Raw genomic sequence first — 18,399 nt, forward strand, 5'->3', positions numbered from 1 at the left:
AGCTCCCTGAAAAACAAGCTTTTTGAAATCATTATCTTGCTTTTGGTTTGCTACTTGTTATTGAAGGGAAATGAGCTAAAAACGGTTATAATTATGATCTTAATTTACCCTCAAATTTCAATGGCGCTACTGTTGGGTACATAAAGCTGTGTAACTTTAGTCATCCTGTAGACTTATTTTTAGAACTAAGAGTTTACTAGAAAAAGAAACCAGTGGAGAAAGTATAGACAGAGTGCCCGGTGCAGCCAAGTTGCTGCACTGAGACAGGGCATGGTGGCCATAAGGTGGGGGCCATGCCACAGCCAAGCAGCACTGCCCAGAGCAGCAAGAATACACACAGGACAGCAGGGAGACTGCTGCAGTCATGCAGGCTTGCCTTGGGGCTGATGCCAGAGGTGGTCAGCACAGAAATGTCATAAAGCAGAGCATAGACCCAGGTCTGCTCTGTCAGGCTGAATCTGACTTAAGCATCACTGATTTACGAACCAAGACACAGGCCTGTGAGGCCTGCAGAAGTATCCCAGACCCACAGGGAGGGCTGCCCTCAGGAGAGGCAGCTCACCTGTTCTCAGGTCTGCGGTAGTCCAGCCGGCATGTCCCACTGGTGAGACTGAACAGGGGGTGGAAGGCACACTCCATGCTGTACAGCGCTCGCTCTGTGGGCAGCAACAGAGGCAGGAATCAGCCACAGTAGGCGCCTGCAACTCCCAAGACCCCAAACAAGCGAAGCACTCGAAAGAAGGGGTCACAGAATTGGGACCCTGCAATGGGACCTCCTAGGTTTCCCTGGTGCCACGGCATTAATTGCAGCCACAGAACTTGTGAGCCTGAATGAGAAACGCCCTCAACACCATGGAGTGCCACTGCCACATGTCCTGTTCATGCCCAGTCCCCAGGTGATACAAACATGGCCCAGACACCCACAGCAGCGTGTGCGCACACACGGAAGAGCAACCAGAACCACCAACTGATGACAGATTCGCCAACCACGTCTGTCCAAAGGGGGAGTACTATCCAGCCAAGAGCACACGCAAACCTGGGTCACACCACACATGGGGCACACAACCATGGGCAGAGACCACGCACAGTGCTTCCACTGAATGGCTCCCACATAGGTAGGGCCACGGAGAGTCTGACCAGAAGTCAGGGGTTCTGGGGCCTGGGGAAGATAGAAGATGGCAGGCTGTTTTCCTGGAATGGACTGCAGTGACGGCTGCCCAGTTCCGGGACACACTAAACCAGGCATGACACACCTTCCACAAAGTGCTACTTGACAACGTCCTGCCACCTGCATCTGCTCTAGTGGCGAGAACAGGCAGGCTGCACTGCCTACTGGGTCTCACCTATGAGGTCTCGTGCCATCTCCTGATCCTCTTGAAACCGGCAGGCATCACTGAGCTGCAGGAGTGAGTCCACATGGTAGGGGCTTGTCTGGAGCAGAACCTACCAGAAAAGAAGGGCAGCTCTGGAGGAAGGTCACAGGCAGGGACTCACAGGACACCCCTGCAGTCCACCAGGACCTGTGCACACCAGGAGACATGATCACCAGGTGACAGACAAAATTCCCTTTGGACTCCAGGTGTGCACTGCTATTACCCAGCCAAGGCCTGGACCTGGCTCCAGGTAGGAACTGGGGACCCTCCCTGCCCAGTGGGGCTGTCTTGGCTCCCAGGTCTCAGGACAGAGGACTGAAAGCAAGCAGGTTCCCGCCCCCCTACGTGGAGGACATGGGGCCAGCAGGATCTACATGCTCCCCCTGCCTCCCCAGTGAGGCCAAGACAGAGGCAGCACCTGGGAAGGACCATAGTGCCACTACACGCAGCTCCCAGCAGGAGAGCACCTGAGTGCCAAGTCTCCTGAGTGCCAAGTCTTCACAGTGCCCCTCGGGTCCGGGGGCCCCACTGCCAGGGAAGCAGCTGCCCGGGCACTCGCCCTCCACCCACTGGCAGCTGCGGGGCCCACGCACCACAATGTTGTTTGGCTCCATGGACTCCATGGCCATCAGGAACTTGTGCTGTGCCTGCTGGTACTCCTCACTGTGTTCAAACGCAAAGAAGGAAAGGCCTTTTTTCGATTCCAACAGCCGCATAGACAGACCTGGCAGGTGAGAGTGTACAGAGGGTGTGCTGGAGGCCAGGACATGGCGCCTCTACAGAGCACAGCAGCCCCAACAGTCTCCCTTGTGCTGTTCTCAGAAAGGACTCTGTGATACCAACCCACTTGATCTGAGGGGTCTTACAGGTCACCCAGGCCTGGGGCTGGGCTGCCTCTGGGCCAGAGGCTGACGTCTGGGGACTCTCTCAGAACACCTGGGCCTGCTTCCCACTGCTTGCTTGGCCTGTCCTGGGAGCTGGCCTCCGTCTGCTTTCCACAAAGACTCACTTCTCTATAGAATTCAGATGAGCTCTGGGAAAGGATGGAGCCGAAGTGGCCCAGGACAACAAACCTCAGGGATGGGAGTATGGAGGTCCATCTGGGTGCCCGATCACATCTGGTTGGGACCAGCAGCCAGGGTGGCTGTGAGGGGCTGGGGCAGGAGGCGTGCAGTAGGCACAGGGCCAGGTCAGAGGCCTTGGCCACGTGTAACCCCTGACCAAATACGGTTCTGCTCCTTTTGTGTGACTGTATGGAGGGACCATTTCTTCTGGTTAACCTGAAAAACTCAGTCTGCTAAGACAACCGCTAAATGGCCAATGGTTCTCATGGGCTTCCCCTGAGCTACTCCCTCCTGAGAGCCCGGCCCAAGGTCCAAGTCCTGCAGATTGAGACAATGAGCCCCTATCTCTACCATGTTCGGGTTCCTTTGCTAGAAGGGCAAGAGGCCTGGTGGGAACAGAAGATACATGAGAGGCATCAGGGTTGATCCTACAAGCACAGGTCCCGAACTCCCAGGCGATCCTCACTGGGAGTCCAAGGGGATTCTTCTAGAATCCCAACCCCACAGGCATAGCAGGTGAGGTGCATTGGTTACCACCCTCCACACATGTCCTCCACACACCCATGACCTCTTCTACAGTATGTGCCCCATCAACCTGCAGAGGGCTGTCTGGATGCTTCTCTATGCTGTGCAGCCGATGCCCAGAGAGGGCATTCACTTCCTACCCTGCACCTTCTGCATGGCTGTTTTCTTTAAACATAAAACTATCATACATTATTGATTTTTAAAAATATTTTTAGTTGTAGATGGACACAATACCTTTATATTGCTTATTTAGTTTTATGTGGTGTTAGGAATCGAACCCAAGGCCTCATACATGCTAGGCAAACGCTCTACCACTGAGCTACAACCCCAGCCCCCAAATTATCATAATGTGAAAACAAACTCAAGGGCTGAGGATGCAGCTCAGCAGCAGAGCCCAGCCTGGCATGTGAGGCTTGGAGGGCTCAGGCTCAGTGCCAGCACACACACACAAAAAAAACACTTAAAAATGCAAGCCTCTGTTCAGCTGCTTCCTGTAGCATGGCACCCAGAGGACGAGGCAGATGGCACGGAAGTTGAGAGCTTCTGCACAGGCCAGGCCAGCTGGGGACATACAGGCTGCTGCACCCTCAGGAACTTTATACCTCACACGTAGGTGTACATGGTGCTGCAAGGCCCACCTGGAAGGCACTGAGGCCAGCGTGCCAGCCCCCTGCTGCAGGAGTGACAGACTCACCTGGCTTGCTGTACTGCGGCCAGGTGCTCTTGGGGGTTGTCAGCCACGTGCACTTGGGTTATACACGCTGCCTCTGTCGCGGCCTGGGGAGGAGGAGACAGGCACAGCTTTACCTCCATGGGTCAGGGACCAGGCTGGCCACCCAATCCCTCCAGCTCTCCCTGGAGGCAGAGCAGTGGGCAGGGGGCACACAGGGAGGGAGAGCAAAGCACTGCTGCGTGAAGAGGGGACCCCAGCTGCGACCTGTGCAAGCAGCTACCATCAGATCCAGGGGAACAGGGAGGCCAACAGTCCAGCAGGAAGGCAAGAAGGACAAAAAGGAAACAAAAGTGAAACCCTAGAACATGGTGCAGAGCAGGAGCTCAGGGCCACTGCAATTCCCTGAGCAAATGAGCTGCTTCCTGTGGGACACGCTGCACAGGAGGAATGCCTGGCCATGGCCAGAGGCAAATTAGGGAAGTGGACCTGTGACCCAGACCCCAGCAATATGACTCCAATCTTTGAAAAGGAAAACATGGAAACAATGAGGAAAACTGAGGAGTAATTTGGCATATTTCTGCAAGGAAGAAGACCGAGAGCAGAGTGTTGAGGGTCCTCAGGCACCCAGCTCCCTGCGACTCTTATGTGAGCGACAAGTTGAGGGTACCAGGCCCCCTTTGGGCAAGAGTTCTTAGCTGCTGTTAGGGGGTCTGGCTCCCTTGCCAGGTGGCATCTTAGCCAGGCCTGGAAGGGCTGCACCCTGAGCTGAGTGATGGGATGTGGATGTGTGTAGACCAATCTCTAGGCTTTTCAACAGTGCCCTATTTCACTAAAACAAAACAAGGAATAAGGAGCTGGACTACCCAGAACAGGACAAAACAGCATCTTTCTTTTCTGAAAAAGAGACATGAAAACTGTGTGAGAAGAACAAATACACAAAAAGAAAAGCATGGCCAGAGGCTGAAAGGCACAACATGGCACAACTCTGCACACGCAGCAAACAGTGGAAAGGAAACCACCGGTGCCTGGAAGTCTACAGCATCCTGGGCACCACCAGGTCTGTCTGAGGTGAGCTGCCAGCCAGAAGTCTAGGGGAGGAGGGAGCCCTGATGGATGATGGAGGGAGGGTCAGGAGGAGCACCTTAAGGGTCGTGACACTGGGGGTGTGGAGACAGCACAGACAGGGGGAAGGGAGCAGACCCCATCTGTATCAGGAGGAAGTCAGATTCCCCCCAAAGATCAGTGCACAGCTATATGGAAACCCTGAATGGTCACCAGGAGGGAGGAACAGAAAGGAGCTAAGGTTTGGTCTCTGAACAACAGGACAAGGGTGGGGGACCAAGAAGGAGGGAACCACAGCTTTTCACTGGACATACTTCAGTAGGACTTAAATTTTTGAAGAAACAAACAACAAAAAAGTGTGCTACTATAAAGGTAGTAAGTGAGCTGACCTGGTTACAGACCTGTGGTCCTGGCTGCCTGGGAGGCTGAGGGGGAGGTCCATGCAGACTCATGAGTGTGCGACCAGCCTGGGAAGCATGGAGGGCCTCACCTCAAAAATAGATACATAAAACTGAAATATGTGCAGGGGGCAGCTCAGAGGTGTGTGGCTCGGAGCTGTTTGGCTGTGGGTTCACTCCCTAGCACCACAAACACTAAAAAACAAATGTAATTATTAACTAATGACTGATAATAACTATAATTTACAAAAATAAGATGATGCAAAAATGTAACACAGGGGCAGGCAGACAGAGTTGGGCTGAGCGGCAGAACTCGGCCTGAGCAGCACAGGTAGTGGCTCATGTAAGTGCTTTTCACAAATAACCCAAAACACACAGAAGTCAGAAACCCATGAGTCCTCAAACACTTAAAAACAAAAATACAAGGCAAAAACTGTTAAACACAAGGAAAGTGGGAACAAACGAAGTCTGAAAATAATCCTTGGCCCACTCATGACCCAACAGACACCAGTCAGACAAGGGCGCCGCGTGCACACCTCACACAGTTTCAAGGCACTGTGTGGTGGCACCATTCCTGGGAGGGCAGCTGGGCAAGGCGCAGGTACTCGAGGAAACCCACAGTGGGCCACTTCTCGGAGGGCTGCATGGATGCAGGGGGCCTGCAGCCAAGGTGTGGACACGCCTATCCTTGGCCTAACAAAGAACCCTGTGAATCAGGCACAGAAGACACCTGGGACTCCGACATGCCAAAGCCAGCACAGCTTCCTCGAGAGGCGTGCAGAAAGGCCTGAGGACATGGCCACAGGTGATCAGAATAAGAGGGAACATTTCTACACTGCTTCAGAGTTTTAATAAAAAGCATTCAGCTCCATAATCAGAAAATACATACTTAAAAAGACACAAACTTCTGGATGTTTCGGTAAGGAGATGGAGAGTGGAACTCCCACCTCCTACAGAAAGTCCCAGGATGGGCCCTGACTTCCCCTGGAAAAGCCAAGGGACACTCCACTGCCTGCTCACCATCAGCTGACACTGCAGAAGCTGACTAGCCAGGAACGAGTTAGGTGACATAAAACTGATCTCAGAACCCAAACTTTTTGTCATTTTTCCTGCTGGTGGAGAAACAAAATGGATCTGGCTAAAATTTCAGGATTCAAAGTTTAACAGCTTTTAGGACCCTTTTAAAAATATGAGGTGCACAGTTGAGAAGGTGTGAAACAGCCTGGCCTCCTGGCGTCTCAGCCATCTGCACAGGCCCTGGAAGGGCTCCATCTGTCCAGTGTGGCTTTCAGTACTCTCCCCCAGGGTTTTCAATGGCTGCCCCACCCATAAGAAATGAAAGCAGGTAAAAACAGCTTGAGAATGCAACTACTGTGGGCCTTACCTTTGCTCCCCCAGGACCGCTCAAGCACCAAAATACCATTTCAGTTCTGTGTCTGGATTCAAGTGTCTAGAATGTGGGAAATGTGAGGAAGAAAACTTAAGTCAGGCTTTCCTACAATGTCTCAAAATTGCAGAAAGCTAAGTAAGAGTCCAGCCAAAGAACAATGATTTTGGGCTTGAAAGGTGATTTCTAGGCCTGCTTTCTTTAAATCTGCCACCTGCAAAAGGACCTGACCATGACTGGCCCCATGGGGCACCCAAGGGATGCAGTTGGTCACTGCTAGGAGAGAACCTGCGGGTCCAGTGTTCATCTGCCAGGCTTCGTACAGGGAGCATGCACCCTGACGCAAAGTGGAGGGCCTCAACAATACAGGCAGCTTGCTTGTCAAAGCTGGCAAAGATCAGGTTTCATTAAGCACCCACCAGACCAAGAGATGGGTGATCATCCAAGGGTGACACTACACTGGTACAGCTCAAAACGCCTCATGAGACATACAAAGGCAAGCTGTTTGGAAGTCCTGAGCTGGGCATGATGGTGCCACACCCGTGTCTACTCAGAGGCCAAGGCAGGAGGACTCCTTGTTAGAGGTTGCCTCAGCTACTTAGCAAGCCCTAAACAAGCTAACAATACCCAGTCTCAAAATCAAAAATAAAAAGGAGCCAGGTGCAGTGATGCTCCGGTATGATCCCAGCATCCAGGAAGATCGAAAATTTGAGGACCGCCTCAGCAAATTAGTGAGGCCCTAAGCAACTTGGTGAGATCCTGCCTCAAAAAAATAAAAAGGGCTGGGGATATGGCTCAATGGTAAAGCACCCCTGGATTCAATCCTCAGTACCAAAAAAAAAGTCCTTTGAAACACAGATGTCTTTTCCTTACTTCTTTCTCCTTTTTTCTACTTCCTAAATGTTTAATAATGAACTCTTAACACTTCTAAATAAATAAAGACAGCAAACTGTCCTCTTTCTAAATCACTCCTCCGCGTCAAAATCAGAGGCCAAGGCCATACCTGTGCTCCACATACAGGACATGCTTCCTGGAGCTCAGTGGTGGGCGACCCGGGCGGCTGAGCCCACTGCCATCCTCAATCCTCTCCAAGATGTGGTCGATATCCTCCATCCCACTTTCCTAAAAGCCCAGAAGGAACTGTTAATCACCACACTGGCTTCACTCCAAGTGCTGTGACAACCAATAACAAAGAGTTACTTTGAAAAGTTATTTGGTATGTACTTTCTAAAAGATGATCTAACTCAGAAGGAGGAGATGTATTACAGGAGGAAGCTCAGAACCATCACTAATCCAGAAGGCCCTGGGAACCATCGGGCCAGAGAGCCACACTTCATGTCTCACAGGTGAGCTCACATCCTCAGGCGAATGGAACTGGGACCTGTGACTCCAACTGAACAGCAACAAAGCTACCACCTCTCTTCAGGATGAACAATGAGACAAGGAGGATCAAGGCAAGAATGAAACGTGCTGACTGAGGGGGATCTGGTCTGTGGGCTTCCACACCCAGCACCCCTCGTGCACTGGCGGGATGACGGCTGGGTGAACAGCAACAGGAAGCAGGGCTGGGAAGGGACTCTCCCTGCAGAGGGCAGCTGGGACATGGAAACTAGGAGTAGGCCATGACAACCAAGGAACAAAGGGGCAAATCACAAGCAAAACTGTAGGTGACTCTTCTTTGTCCTTGACCTCTTAGATAGTTATACTCCTGACAGGAAAAAATGAAGACATCAAATAAAATGGTCTTCTCCCAGCACCACCGTGAGGGACACAGCCCAAGGGGCACGGAGGGATTGGGTAGGGGCTAGTCAAGTCTGGTCGCATACCGAGGCTTCTCCTGTACTGTTTTTCTTATTTTTCTGCTTCTTCTTCCAGAGTTTTCCACTTGCATTAGACTAATAAAAATAAGATGTTTTAATCAATGGAGAGAGAAGCAAACTCTTAAACAATGAGAACCAAAGCAGCAAGCCAGCACCACTTGGAGCACCTGCGGCCCCTCACATCCTTCTCCAGCAGGACCCTGCCCGTACCCCCTGCTGTCAGTGTGGCCTCTCTCTCCCACCCTGCCCTGCTGCAGAGCTGGTCCAGGATGCCTGGGGCGCCCACCTGCCCCTGACTGGGCCAGCTCCTCTGGGCAGCGAGAAGCTCCTCAGGGACGCTTCACCAGAAGTGGTTGCTCCCAGAAGGCACAGAGCTGCCTGGAGCACAGTGGGCAGCAGGCAGGGCAGGGACCTGCATGCAATACCCCTGGGGCTGCCACTGATCTCAAGGACTTTAGCACAAACTTCATCAGGGTTCCCACAGAATCAGCCAAAGCAAATTCAGAAAATTATACCTCCAAGAAAAATCCGACACAGGTGGCATGTGGCAGGATGCCACAGCCCTTCCCTGACATGCCAGCCTCCTTGTTACCATGGGGTCCCCATACCTGCTCCGGGGGTGCAGCCTTGGCCACATTTCCTTCCCGCTTGGTCTCTGGGTTTCCACGCTGAAACCTTCCTTTGTTCCCTGACACTGCAGCATCTGTTAACACACAATCAGACTTCTCTCCGTTCACTACCGGGTCGTCCTCAAGATCCTCGACATTTATCTGGTGAAACAAGCCGAGGTCATTTCTGCACAGGGGTCACAGTGTACGTTGCGAAGTAGAGCTGAGCCAGATGTGAAGACGACTTGCCATGCCTGTCACCCCAGAGACTCTATTTGGGAGGCTGAGTCAGGAGGAAGGCAAATTTGAGGCCAGCCTGAGCAACCTCAGTGACAAAGTGAAAAATAGAGGGCTGGGGGTATAGTTTAGTGGTAGATCACCCCTGAGTTCAATTCCAATACTTCAAACTAAAAAAAAAGGGGCGGGGGCTGGGGATGTGGCTCAAGTGGTAGCGTGCTCACCTGGCATGCGTGCGGCCCGGGTTGGATCCTCAGCACCACATACAAACAACGATGTTGTGTCCACCGAAAACTAAAAAATAAATATTAAAAAAAGGTGCGTATTATAAGGATTATAATTTTCTAATATTGTTCTTGTTCATGTTAAAATAATTTTGTCCTCAAGTCTGATGAGGCAATTCTCCTGTCCCAGCCTCTAGAGTTACTAGGGTTACAGGCATGACCACTATGCCCAGCAGGGAGTTTTGTTCTTGATGCAATTAACATCAAATGACTAATTGTTGTCACCACTCTGGAAAACAACATGGAGATTCCTCAGAAAATCTGGAGTGATACCACCATTTTACACAGTTATCCCACTCCTCAGTTTATACCCAAAGGACTAAGTTCTATAATGATACAGCCACATCAATGGTGATAGCAACTCAATTCACAATAGCTAAACCATGGAACCAACCTTGGTGCCCTTCAACAGATGAAAGAACAAAGAAAATGTGATTTGTATGTATATACATATATACATATATATATATATATATATATATATATATATATACACACACACACATATATGTATATGAGTATATATATATATATTTATATACATATATAAAAAATATATACATTTATATTTCATTGTGTGTGTGTGTGTGTATATATATATACACATACATGTGTGTGTGTATATATATGTATATATATATACACACACAATGAAATATTAATCATCTTTAAAAAAGAATAAAATTATGGCATTGCTGATAACTGGACAGAGCTGGAGAATATGATGCTAAGCAAAATAAGCCAATCTCGAAAAACCAAAGCGGAATATTTTCTCTGATATGTGAATGCTAATTCATAGCAAGTGGGAGTGGGGTGGCTAGGAAGACTAGAAGCGCTCTGGATTATATAGAGGGGAGTAAAAGGAAGGAAGGGGGGATGGAGGTAGGAAGAACAGTAAAATGAATCAGACATTATAACCCTATGTGCACATATGACTACATGAACGGTGAAACTCTACATCATGTACAACCAGAAAACAAGAAGTTATACTCCGTTTATGTATGATGTGTCAAAATACATTCTTTTTTTTAAAAAAATTACTTTTTAGTTTTTAGATGGACACAATATTTCATTTTTTTGTGGTGCTGATGGAAACCAGTGCCTCATGCATGCTTGGTAAGTGCTCTACCACTGAGCCACAGCCACAGCCCCAGCCCCTGTCAAAATGCATTCTACTGTCATGTGTAACTAATTAGAATAATTTTTTTAAAAATTTATTTATATATGACAGCGAAATGCATTACAATTCTTATTACACATACAGAGCACAATTTTTTCGTATCTCTGGTTATATAAAAAGTATATTCATACCAATTCATGTCTTCATACGTGTACTTTGGATAATAATGTCCATAACATTCCACCATCATTTCTAACCCCATGCCCCCTCCCCTCCCTTCCCTTCCCACCCCAATGCCCTATCTAGAGTTTGTCTATTCCTCTCACTCTCTCCTCCCCTACCTATGAATCAGCCTCTTTATATCAGAGAAAACATTCAACATTTGCTTTGGGGGATTGGCTAACTTCACTCAGCATTATCTTCTCTAACTCTATCCATTTCCCTGCAATGTCATGATTTTATTCTCTTTTATTGCTGAGTAACATTCCATTGTGTATATATGCCACATTTTTTAATCCATTCATCTGTTAAGGGCATCTAGGTGGTTTCCACAGTTTAGCTATTGTGAATTGTGCTGCTATAAACATTGAGTGGCCGCATTCCTGTATTATGCTGTTTTTAAGTCCTCTGGGTATAGAACGAGGAGAGGGATAGCTGGGTCAAATGGTGGTTCCATTCCCAATTTTCTAAGAAATCTCCATACTGCTTTCCTTATTGGCTGCACCAATTTGCAGTCCCACCAGCAGTGTATGAGTGTTCCCTTTTCCCCACATCCTCACCAACACTTGTTGTTTGTATTCATAATAGATGCCATTCTCACTGGAGTGAGATGAAATCTTAGAGTAGTTTTGATTTGCATTTCTCTGGTTGCTAGTGATGATGAACACTTTTTCATATATTTTTTGACTGACTGTATATCATCTTCTGAGAAGTTCAGGACAAATAATTAAAAAAAAATAAAATGACTATCACAGGTGTGGTGGTACATGCCTATAATCCTAGTGGCTGAGGCTGATCGCAGGTTCAAAGCCAGCCTCAGCAACTTATCAAAGCTGTAAGCATCCTAGTGAGAACTTGTCTCAAAAGAAAAAAAAATTGGGGCTGCAGTTGTGGCTCAGTGGTGGAGCGTTCACCTAACATGCGTGAGACACTGGGTTCAATCCTCAGCACCATATAAAAATAAAATAATAAAATAAATATATTGTGCCCACCTATAACTAAAAAAAATTATTAAAAAAAAAGAAAAAAAAATTTAAAAAGGGCTGTGGATGTGGCTTAGTAGTTAAGCACCCTTAGGTTCAATTCCCAGTACCAAAGGGGGAAAAAAATCAAATGACTATCAAAAATAAAGATGACACAGTGTTGGCAAGTTTAAAACCACCACAGCATTTCAAGTCTTTATTCCAGCCTAACAGCAGCAGCCTGAACACTGAAATTTATTTTTTTTGGTTATTTAATAGCACAATTTAAATGTATTTCAATTACCATCAGGGAACAGGAACTATACTGTACACAAAAACAAGACAGACATACACACATAATTCTTTGAAAGGGACTGAGGGAAAATTTTTCAATGCAATAAAGTAAACTCATGATTTTTAGGTATCTGGTTTCCACCAGCATGTCAAAGTAGCCACTGGTCCCAAATACTAAGACGTCCTGCTGCATAACATCATTTCTCAATGGCTGCACTGCACTGTCACCCCTTAGCATTTGTGCGTGCGCAGGGGGGTGGGGGAATGTTTCCAGTCCCCTCTATGGAATGTGTTGTGTTTGCACAGAGCCTGTGCACACCTGTGTGTTCTGCCTAACTTAACTCAAATCCTGTCTCAGTAGCCTGCACACTGTGCTGTTCAGGGAGCGATGACAAGAAACACATTTACACACAAGAAGCACAGCTGTGAATTTGAGACATATTTCAACCTGTGGTTGGTGGGAGCTGCAGGTATGGAGGGCCAACTGCATCAGGTTACGTGCCCCCTGTAAGCAAGCCCGCCCACCACAGCACTTAGGTCAGTTATAAGGTCAGGCCAATGCATTCACGTTCCAGCTGTGCAGTCATGAAGCAGCTCCATGTCATGCACACCTCTGCTTCCTCATACAGAACACTAACAAATGCTGTGTGTACAGGCACATATGCATGGTGCTGGGGATCAAACCAGGGCCTGTGCATGTGAAAACACTCCTATTATTTCCACCTATGAGTTATAAGGGCAAAAACCCATAGAACACTTGAATTGACTGAATAGAACCTCTTTGGAAATCCATAGGCAGCAGCAAGATGAGCAGCCACATGTCTGGCCAGGTGTCAGTGCTCCATGCTCACAGAGCAGCCTTGGAATCCACCACAGGCAGCAAAATGTGAAGAGACGGTTCACAAAAGAAGACAAACAGGGGCTGGGGTTGTGACTCAGCGGTAGAGCGATCACCTAGCCACATGCGAGGCCCTGGGTTCGATCCTCAGCACCACATAAAAATAAAATAAAGATATTGTGTCCATCTACAACTAAAAAATATTAATAAAAAGAAGACAAAGAAATGGACAATAGGCACATGGAAAGACACCCAACAACATCTTTATTGAAATGTAAATCAAAAGCCAGTGAGGAGCACTGTCCCTGCTGAGGGATGGGGGCAGAGGCTGCCAACACCAATTCCCTGGAGGCTGGAGCACCTTCAGCCTCACACAGCCCATAGGCAGGTGGGATAAAACGCTGGAGGAGCGCTCAGCACCTGCTGGTCCAGGTATACGCATCCACTCCCGATGCAGCAGTTCTCCCTGTAGATGCCCCATCAGCCAAAATGAAACCCAAACCCACAAAACACCTGTCCTTAGAGCTCAGCAACTCCAGGCAGAGCAGCCCCCAACCAGAACTGAGTCAGACCCCTGAAACACCACGGATGAACACCCTGCAATACACTGCTACTCAGCAAGGAGCTGACCACGAAAACCCACAGCCTGCATGAAACTCAAAAGCACAGGCTAAGCAAGCGAGGACAGAAGGAAAGAGCACATTCTGGAAGACTCTGCTAGTGGGAAATGCAGACACAGGCAGGACTCACACACACGCAGGGAAAGGGGGCACACGCTGCAGGTGGCAAGCTCTCAGAATGTGGTGTGGCACTCATGCTGTGCATGCCTCTGTCAAGACTCACTACATAGCCCTGGGGTGCATCTGACGGCACTTCATCTGACTTAACTTCAGTAAGCTGTCTTTAGGACCCCCTGACTGAGACAGTAAAGGTGATTTCTAACCAAAGCCAAAGGAACACCCATGAGCCATGCATGACACCAAGGTCCACACTCTAGGCGGCAGGTGGGGACCAGGCCTATAGGTGTCTGCGTCCATTTCCCCGGGAGGCTTTTCTTCTAGAAAAGCTCTCTTGCTTCCTCCATTTCAACATCACATCATTTCCGTACTTGCTGAGTGCCCACTGAGGGCCCAGCATCTCTTCACCACAGTCCCACAAGGCCAAGGAAAGCATCCCAAAGCTTTCATCAGGTATCTCATCAATGCTCCTACATCCAGAAGAGGTGGATCCCACATTGGAATGGAAGTCACTGACTCTACAGCCCAGGAGCCTGCACCCTGAGGAAGACATGCCTTCGGTCTTCCAGGAGGAGCTCTGTGCATGCCTGCTGGGTGGTGGGGACACACAGCTAGCAACAAAGTCCTTTCAGGAAGCAGACACTTCAGCCCCAGGAAGCAACCCATGCAAAACACAAAGAACAAACAAGTAATGTATACAGTATGTTCGCAGGTAACTGCCAGAAGATGGAAAAGGGCCAGAATAGAGGGAATGGGACTGTAGGGCAACTGTGACCATAATCAGTCTGTATGGCGGTGTGACGGGGAAGAGACTCTGCCTCTGAGGGAGGAAAGATCCAACCATGTGTTGGTACTTGAACGTGGGGAACTGTAGGCATAGAGGGCAGCAAAGGAAGGGCAGTGTGGCTGAGCAGAGCAGGCTAGAAAAGCAAGTGAGGAGAGCTGTCTAGGCAGCCTGGACAAGCAGAGGTGGAGACTGGGAAGAATGGGTCACAACCCTGTGCACTTAGAGCCACACAGGACTTTTCAATGGTTTGCACAAATGTCAAGAGACCAGGGACATCTTCCAGGTGGCTGATCTTGGCATGTGGTTTTCAACAGAGACAGGGAAGCCTGAGGAGCAGGTAAGCCCTAGTCTGTAAGGTCAGGTGCATTTGGACACATGGATACAGATATAGAGCTCATGCACAAATCCTGAGACTGGGAAGGGGACCTAAGTCAGTGATACTCATACCCTCAGAAAGCAGGGGCCGGGGGTGCAGTTTGGTGGAAGAGGATACTTAGCATGCACGAGGCTCTGGGCTCAATTCCCAGCACCAAAATGCAAGATCCCAGCAACTAGAGAGGCTGAGACAGGAGGACCAACAGTTTGAAGCCAGTCTCAGCAATTCAGTGAGACGTGCAGCAATTTAGCAAGACCCTGCTTCAGTAATAAAATGCCCCTGATTCAATCCCCAGTACAAAAGTCAAAACTAAACAACAACAACAACAACACAACAAAACACCCCACACAACAAGAAGAAGGCTTACACAATCACAAAGCCCCAAGCCAATCTCTTGGACCAGAGTGATTTCAAGGAGGGATTCACATAAGCATCATTTTTTCCCATTCAGACATACAATCATCTCTTCTTTTTTTTCATAACCTTGAACACCTCTATTTCTCTATTCACCCACCAATTTTCACCAGCAGGGACAATATCATTGTGTGGTTTAGAGAGCACAGGTTCAAATAAAAAAGCCTAAATTTAATTATGTGTATGTGGTTTTTTTCCTGTTTTCTTCTTTTGCAGTGCTAGGGATGGAGCCCTTGCCTCCAATGCCTGAGGCAAGGGATCCAGCACTGAGCCACAGCCCAGTATAAATTGAAGATGTCACCGCTGCTGTCAACATCACCCCACTTCCCAAACTGTGAGGAAGAAATGAGTGGTACCCAGAACATGTAAATGCCCTCCGCCTGGGAGTTATTCTTAAAGACAATCTGGAGGGCATTTGAATAAGGACAAAAGGTTTGTGAAGTGGCAGACTTCACAACTGATCCTGAGCTGGTAATAATGGGACAGGATGAAAAGTGGTGCACCCTGAGAGTTGTCAGAAACAGGACTGGCAAGTTTAAGGGTAAGTGGTGTGCTGTCTGGGATGTTTTTAAGTCATCCCTGGAGAGAAGGGAGTGAAAGTCCAAGGCAGATAGTAGTTGCCAAGTGTCCATAATTAGGGATCCCAGGGATGGACACATGAAGTACCTGTACTACCATATCTCTGTGTTTGAAATTTTCCATAATAAAAAAGAGAAAGAAATAGAAAGCTGGGGAGAGTTACTTTCAGGCTGAGAAACAGAAGAGGTCGGGTACAGACATAGAATTCAAAGAAGGGACTTCAGTCCCACCTCCACCAGACTATGGGGTTAGACCAGCTCTTAAGTGGCAAGGTCAATAACTTTTAAAGCAAATCCCCAAACTATCTAAGGACAATTTCCATACTCCACAATGTCTTTTAACATTATAGCCTTTTAACTTGCCAACTCGATAAAAACTCAGGGGCAACTGAGACTGATACAAGGTGAGCAAAACAGTCATGCTACCTGCCAGCTCAGAGAAGCCACTATCAGATAACCCATACAAACGAGAAACTACAGATGAGGCCCGTACTAAGGGGAAAACATCGTGGGACCAGCGGGCATTTCACTTTCCTTTACCTCCCTGTAGCGGACACCTAGGTGAGGGAGGCAGGAAGGAGCAAGATGCAACATCCCCGGTTAGGCAGAGGTGTTATGAATAAACTGAAAGGTTTTGGAGATGCTAAACTATGAAATCTAGGATGACCCGAATCAGGAAGCCCTGCCCCACCCCTTCACTGCAGCGCAGTCAACAGCCGCACTCTGCCCTGGCACTCCGCCCCTGGACGCCGCTGCCCCACCCTCCCCTCTGCAGTGAGGGGACCCCTCCTTTCTGACGCCGCCCCTGCTCACCCCAGCCTCACTTCTAACATCACACACCACCGTCCCCGCAGCAGCAGCCGCCCTCCCTGCAGCAGCGCAGTCCCATCATTCATCCCCTTCACTGCGACCCCCTTAGCCGGTCCTGCCCGCCACAACCCCTCCCACCGTACAGAGCCACACCCTCCCCGCTGTAGTTCAATTTCATCAACCCACCCCAGCTTTCCCCTTTAGTCCCACCCCTGGAGTTCAGAGCCACACCCTCTTAGCGAAGCCCCCGCCCTGCCCAATGCAGCTCAGTATCGTCACCTGGGCCCTTAACTGCTCGCCCCGCCTACTTGGCCCTTAGCCCCGCCCCTTATCGGCACAGCCCCACCTTCTCCTCGGCGACCCTACCTGCCCTCGACACCGCCCCTGCTCGCTCCGGTCCCGCCCTAGCCCCGCCCCTTACGTCTGGCCCCGCCCTCTCCACTGCAGAGCTGCCCGTAGCCCGGCCCCACCCATGACATCAAGACCCCGCCCACCAGTTCACCGCAGTACAGACCCAACTTTACACCCACCCCGCCCTCCCATGACGTCACGCTCCGCGCCCCCGCCCCCAGTTCCCACAGGTTGCCCCGCTCCTCACCAGCTCCAACCGTTTGTTGACTTGGACACCCTCCTTCCCTGAGCCCCTGGGGCGCCGGCTCACCCGGATCCCGTTTTGGTCCTTCTTCTTCTGTGTCCCCATCATCACGGAGGACAAACTGCAGGGCGCCGGGCCCCAGGGGCTCCTGGCCGCGCTGTTCCCCTCTCAGCCTCTGGAGGGCCCGTGGCGACATAGGACGCAACGGCCTGTAGAGAGAGAGAGAGAAGGAAGAGCAGAAAAGAGAGCGGCCGGCGCGCCTGCGCGCTGCGGCTAAGGTCTTAGCATATTCCTGAGTGAGCGTCCAGATACTTCACTTTCCTCATCTGAAAGGTGCAGTGAGGACCATACCACCTCAGGGTGTGTGTGAGGAGGCAGGTGCTCAGCACAGTGCCTGCCTGGAGCCACCAGCTCCCATGAGCTCCAGGCACATCATCTCCTTGGAGAATGAGGGCAACAGGCTGAGACATTTATCTTGGTGTCCTCAGCCTTGAAAGGGTTCAAGGTGGGTTGTACATATGTTATGGTTAGATAGAAGATAGCCCCCAAAAGCTCATGTGTGAGAAAATGCAAGAAATTTAGAGGTAAAATGATGGGGTTATGAGAGTCTTAACCTAAGCAGTGCATTAGTCCCCCTATAGGGATTAACTGGGTGGTGATTTTAGACAAGTAGGGTGTGGCTCGGGAGGTGAGTGCCTGGGAATATGCCTTTGCACTATATATTTTGTCCTTTGTGAGAGGAGAAGTCATTCTGTTTCTCTGCTTCCTGGGGCAATTTCCCCAGATGCTTTCCTCCAGGACACTCTTCCACCATGATGTTCTGCCTCACCTCTGGCCTAAAGCAATAGACCTGGCCATCTATGGACTGAGACAACTAAAACTGTGAGACCCAAATAAACTTTTCCTTTCTAAAATTATTCATGTCAGTTCTTTTGGTCACAGTGGTTAAAAAAATAGACTAAAACCTTGTATAACCAGTTTCTAAACAGACACTCCTTAAGTGATTGACATGACTATATACAGAGTTGAGGAGAATACAACCTAAAGTTTAAGGCAAAGGAGACAGGCACAAATTGAAGGTAGAGGGGCCAAATCTTAATTTTTCTTTTAGTTATCCATCAGGTATCATTAGGCCAAGTGAAATCAGTGCTTTCTAACCCAAGTCCTTGTTATGATTGGAAGCTCTGACTAATCCATTCTTTGTGGTACTTTTCATGGTTGATCGTTCATGAGTTAAG

At 49.2% G+C, this 18,399-nt stretch overlaps 1 pseudogene; it reads right to left on the minus strand.

Annotated features, from left to right (window-relative positions):
• LOC144251180 (ribosome quality control complex subunit TCF25-like) overlaps window positions 1–17,357 on the minus strand; it is a 29,611-nt pseudogene extending 12,254 nt beyond the window's left edge.
• Between the last annotated feature and the right edge of the window lie 1,042 nt (window positions 17,358–18,399).

This window comes from Urocitellus parryii, chromosome Y (assembly GCF_045843805.1).
Source record: "Urocitellus parryii isolate mUroPar1 chromosome Y, mUroPar1.hap1, whole genome shotgun sequence".
Classification (NCBI taxonomy): Eukaryota; Metazoa; Chordata; class Mammalia; order Rodentia; family Sciuridae; genus Urocitellus; species Urocitellus parryii.